This window comes from Saccostrea cucullata, unplaced genomic scaffold (genome assembly GCF_032062105.1).
Source record: "Saccostrea cucullata isolate Sc308-1 unplaced genomic scaffold, CSIRO_AGI_Scuc_v1 ctg2047, whole genome shotgun sequence".
In the NCBI taxonomy this organism is placed as follows: domain Eukaryota; kingdom Metazoa; phylum Mollusca; class Bivalvia; order Ostreida; family Ostreidae; genus Saccostrea; species Saccostrea cuccullata.
Window position 1 is genome coordinate 59,296 of NW_026918162.1, and position 6,535 is coordinate 65,830.

Genomic DNA, 6,535 nt, shown 5'->3' on the forward strand with positions numbered 1-6,535 from the left:
AATTAAGTGTCTAGGTTGAGATTCAGAATCTACTTCTAAGGGGAGATAATAAATAAAAACAAGATGGTTTGATATAAAAGAAATCTTCTCTTGAACCATTCGTGATAAAAGGACAAAGTAAAAAGACTGAATTAATATTTATTGTGATGTTTGTTCAGATAATTCTTTTGGACATTTTCAAAAATGACTGTAAATGATTAAGAACATTAAATTTGAAAAAAATGTAGATCTCATCTAATATGAATTAGGAAACAGCTTTTTCCTCTTTAAATGTGTGTTATAAATAATTGAACATTCAGTAATAAAAATACAATGTATGTAAGGGTTGTTTGCAATATGAAATAACTTCATCTTGGTGTTGAATGAATAGATTACATGACTGTTTTGTTGATTTTAATTTTATATCTTATTGTAAAGAATTGTCATTTGAGAACACATCTTTTTTTCAAGGTGAATTTCATGAAAACAGACTTTTCATTCAGTATGAAAATAGACAAAACCTTTAGATTTAAATTCCTTGAAGTCATTGTAGATTTTTTTCCATATAAAACTTTAATCTTTTTTGGATCCACATACTTTGTGTCAATTACTAATCACAAATGTTGCATGTTTATTACATTGCCATGTCTGGTTTTCATTGTCTTGGAGATTCTGATAATTACAAGATTTAGTATGAGCCTAAAGCTAGATGAAAAGTTTTATGTTTGAAATCAAGGTAAAAGAGAGTAATTGAAAAATTATGAAAGCAAAGCAAAATTTTATAAGCTACCATCCTTTTTTTTTGTTTAGGGAAAGCAAATTTTATGTGCAACCATCCTTTTTTTAAGGGAAAAAAAATCTCAAGAATTTATAATTTAACTTTCTAATTTTGTTCACAATTGCCTGTAAATGTAGGTTTAACTTGGGTTTAACTAATAAAAGAACCTCCTTGCTGAGTTGAAAAGTGTTAAGTTAAAACAGCAAAACATTTCAAACCATATTTAAACTGTCTGTTACATGCTGTGCTTTGTTTTTCTAGAAAAGATTTTTTTTTGGATTTTAAGGAGAGTTTTTTTCCCCAACAATCATTCCATTACGTGAAGCATTCCCATTCCCCAAATTTTAATTATTTGTTTTTGGAAAGGAAAGGATAGTTGTATTTTGCAGTCAATAAAACATGAAAGTATTATAAATTCTTTATTTTTTATTTTATGATATTATAAATGATTCTCATCTGATTTTTTTCTGTAGAGGATTTTAAAATCCCAAAATGATTATATTTTTTCAATGATATACTTCAACAACAATTGTACAGTGTTTTTGTATATAATCAATCGATCAAACTGGAGTTATGCGTACACGTATACAATTTTTAAATGCAATACCTTATTTTGTTTATAATACATCATGATATATATTTTACTCAAAGTTATATATTTGCAATATATTCATATATATTTTGTTTGTTTTGCTTGTATTGGGGTGTATTCCCATATCTTGAATAAAATATGTTTAAATTATGGTTATTCCTTATTCTTTTTTTTACTTTCCATTGTGCAAAATTACACATTTAAGAAAATCATTTAATGTTTATGTTTTTGATTGCTACATATATGCATGGCCAAAATTTTTTAAAAGAATTTTTTTGTGTTGTTTTTTGTGTTAATAATCGTGGACCTGAGTACTTAAGGCCACTGAATTTTCTTGATATCTTTATTTTGCGAGATTGACATTTACTCTTTATTAGCAAGAAAATATTTTCATGAATTGTGGTTGAAGCTATAAACAATCTTTAGGGATACAAATGTAAGAGAAAATGATAATTTTGCTAGCACATTGTCTCACATAATTAAGCGAAAATAAAGTTCTCGTGAATAAAAATTAATTTACACCCGCACACGGAGTTTCTATCTCTCAGTTGATTCGATACACAAGAGCATGTACTACGTTTGTACAATTTCTAAAACAAGGTAAATTATACACTCGCAAACAAAGTTTAGGGGGGTATATTGGAATCAGCTTGTCCGTCTGTCCGTCCGTCTATAGACAAGACTTTGTCTGGACTGTTTCTCAGAAACTATTGGATGGATTTGTCTGAAAATTTGTACACTTATTATTCACCATATGAAGGTGTGCCCCTGGTATTTTCGGCATGATTGGATGATTTTTATGCATTTTATAGTCGTTTTTTCTTTTTTATTTTGTATAACTAGAAAACTATTAGATTACAATCATCAAAACTTGGTCAATTTATGTATCTTGGGTAGAAGGTGTGTCATGACCTATTTCAAGGTCACCGTGACCTTTAATTAAAGTGAAATTTTAAAAAGAAAATGTCTTTTACTATTGAATTACACAATCTCCAAAATTGTAAGAGTGTTACTGTATCCCTATTTAAAAAAAATGTTACATTAAGAAAATAATATTTTTTTCATTATATACTCACAGAAGTCCATAAAAAAATGTTATTTTATAAGAGATAGTCTACCTCTCCCAAGAGTATAATTATCAAGCAGTGGTCAAGGAGAATTTCGATAACAGAAAATTGCATGTCAAATTAGAAGGAAATTGATTAGTTTGGTGTAAGGAGCTAACTGATAGAACATATCTGTTTATATCTCTTGGTAACTGGGTGAAGGAATCAGCCTTAAATAGTTTTAGTGACAAGCCTAACTTATTTAATGAATTTGAGAAAAAGTAATTCAAACTAATATGATATTGTATAATAAACTTATTTGATATTGTATAATCATATAATTAAAACTAATTATACTGTGTGTGTTTGTTGGGGGGGTATTGGAATCGGCATGCCTATTCTCTATATGAATTTCAGATTGAAACTTTAAGTCTGATTTTAAGATAGTCCCTACAAATCTAAGAATCATGCAGGAGCCTTATTCAAAATGATGCATCAAGGTTACACATTTTTTTTTCTGTATAAATCTTTGTAAAAAATTTATACAAAGATCTTTGCTTTCAGATTTAATATCAGAATGACACAATTATGCATTTTGATTGCACTACAAAGGAGATAGTTAAGATCCATTCATCCCTTGACATTAATTAGTGGACATGCATCCAGTCAAAGATTAATTAATGAGTTCAATGTTGGAAAGCTAGCTGTCTCAATTATTTCTGTTAGAGCATCTCTGATCAAGAAGCTCTTATCTGTGTCCCTTGGGAATTAGACAGAAGAACAGCTGGTCAGTTTAAAATAGCATATGTCATTTGATGACCAGCCTTCTATTTCTAAAATCAATTTGTTATTGATTAAGTTTTTAATGCTAATTAGTTAAATTGATATATTTTTTTAAAAAATTGAAAATATCAAGTGACAAATTTCAGACCATCATGTCCCACATGAAAGATATATGCATATACGTGTGTTTGTGGGGGAGGGGCATTTTCAAAGGGCATTTGCAGAGTATCATGACAAATAGTTGCAATTTATTTTTTTTAATGAAATAAAAAAAATACGGTTACAATGTATTAGTATTGATGTTTTATTTGGTTGCATCTTAGTTTCATTTATTAAAAAATATAATGAGCAATTATATTTTCACTTGAATTGTTTCTAAGAAAATGGTGAACACCTCTTAATAGATCCATAAAATATTTGTGAATTGGCACCTACTCTGAAAAACTCCGCGGGGGTATTTGTCCCTATTGGACAGTTCTAGTTGACAAAAATTGATGGAACAAGAATATCGGCAGTCTCGTTTATAAAGTCATAATTTCTAAAAGTTCTATGGTCGATACAATGACCTTGTCAGCAAATACAATTTATCATTGAGTCAAATGCTGACTGACGTTTTTTTTATACTATTTGTTAGTCCATTATTTACACACTGAATTGACAACGGATTTTCCGTTCTTTTCTGATCATGACAAGGAGCACACGGCGGATATGACCGGTCGACAGGGGATGCTCACTCCTCCATGGCACCTGATCACATTTCTGATGTTTTTGAGGTCCGTCTTTGCTCTGCTCCTATTCTGTGTTGTTTAAGGGTCTTTTGAGCTTGAATACTGTTCGTTATCTCCATATATTTCATTACAGCTATTTCCAAAATTTGAAATCACAAGATTTTACCAAATCAGCAGCATAAAAACTTATTACTTTTCAACTTTAAATACATTATGTACAACCATTCCCCGCGATAAATTAAAGTCCAGCATTTTGATATCATTGAGTGCTGCTTTGTCAATAAAAATGGAACTCAGTTGTAAATTTACTTACCTTGTCATTGGTCATTTGCAAAATTATTTTATAAAAACATTCTGATTGTACACGCAAGTGCTCTGAAGTTGATATTATAGAGATGCTTGAGTTTCTGATGGACAATATCTATGAGGGTTTTGGAGACCAGGTTTTCCAACAGTCTATAGGAATTCCAATGGGTACCGATTGCGCCCCGTCATTCGCAGACATATTTCTTGTTTTCATATAAAGAAGAGTTCGCCCAAAATCTTAAACGTGAAAAGAAGAAAATAATTGCTGTAGCCCTCAACGCGATATTTTGATATTGTCAATTAAAAATCGTCGAATTATGACGACGATGTGTCGAAAAAAATTTTGCAAAATATTTTGTCTCTGACCACATGATTCATCATTTGAGATGACAGCCATATATATTGCTTGTGAAAAAAGTCCATATGTACCACAGGCACCTGATGTTACTTATTTTTTCTTTATTAAAAAATATACCCCTACCTTATTAGGAAGGGGGTTTATCTTTTTATTGAAATAAAAATAAGTAACGTCAGGTGTCTGTGATATGTACGTCTTTTTGGCGTTAATATATTGATAAGAACTCTTTTCAAATACTAGTACTTAGATTAGTTTTGACATGTATGTTGAAATACCAATGAAAACTAAACACCAAAAGAGTCTTGATATTTAGTGTGGAATTTTCTTCGTTTGAAGTTCAATGTTTTACAATTGTACATGATTACCTTTCAGTGTACCATTTACGCCTTTTTCTATAACAGAATATCCTAATATAAAACATATTTCATATCAGACGCAGTAGTAAATTTTATTTCAAGTTCATTAGGATATAGTAAGTCAAGAAATGAATGGACGTAACCACTTTTTTTTTATAAAACGTCGAGTTGTAAGTAACAACAAGTGTTTTCTTCTTAAGTTTTTGAATACATTCTACTTCATATTAAAACAAAAATTACTCTGTTAACAACGGGCACAATTGGTCCAATGGTAACTCCAAGAGATTGTTCCCCAAAAAAACTACATACATGTATATAGAAAAGGAGCTTGAATTATGTTTTATTTCTTCATTCATTTATATTTCGTTATTTAAAGTTATTTTGAATTGATTCTTTACGTTAACACACTGCAGAGAGGTCATGTAATATCGAGGATTATAAAATATATAAATCCCCGGAGTTAGAAGTTAGAAGAGACCTTCAGGAAAAATTCCCAGTTATAATATTAAGTAATCTTCAAAACCACATACATGTAATGATCACCTTCTCGCCCACTACGTCAATATACATTTTATTACATAAGGAACTGCGTATGGCAAAATTAAACAAAAGGCTCAGAGGCCACATCGCTCACATGAGCACTGGCTAAGAAAAAAAGCAAAAAATCAGTTTTGTATTGAAAAGCTTAAATGCATTAGTGGTTCCAAACTACCCTTAAAAGGGAGTGGGGGAGTGATTTGAACAAAATTGAATCTATACTAACTAAGGATACTTATATATTTTTTTACTATCCGTGATTTTTTTGTTACAAGTTTGAATTTTCATAATGTGGTCCTTCCCTATACCTCTGGGTCATGGTTAGAACTGAACAAACTTATAAATACACTAACTGGGGATGCTTCCATATACATATGGCCAACCATGGCTTTGCTATTTTTGAGAAGAAAACTTTTTAAGATTTTGCCTACATACTCCTATGTAAAACTTTGCTCATCCATTGAGGCCCCACCCTACCCCCGGGGGATATAGTTTGAACAAACTTGATTCTACACTACCTGACAATGTTTAAATACGAGTTTCATCTTTCCTGCCCCATTGGTTCTTGATAAGAAGATTTTTCAATAATTCCATTAATTATTTGCTATTTCGTAATTACAATTATTATATACCTAATGTATGTCACTTTATTTTACTGTTAATTTTACGCTAGCTATCACGTGACGTCGTGATCCGGCTTTCCGGATCACCACACTGAAACTGATGACGTAGTACGCAGAAACATGACGTTATTTTTCTTGCGCGTCAAAAAGTCCCATGTTATTATGCTTTGTTTAATAAATGAGTATTATATAATTGATCTTTATAGTTTTGTTTTCCTATATTTTGCTAGTTAGAAGGGGGTATATAATAAATTTATCATTAATATGTTTTACGGTGTGACCGTTTGGGCGAGCGCAGTTGTACCATCAAAAGCACTCTAAAAATTGATCAGCCACTTCAAACATCAAGCCGCACGAGACATCTCGATTAGCTGTGACGTCACACGACGTCACAGAGCTCGTCGGAGCTTACGGAGACAGCCGAGCGTCTGTTTGAAACTATAGACCTA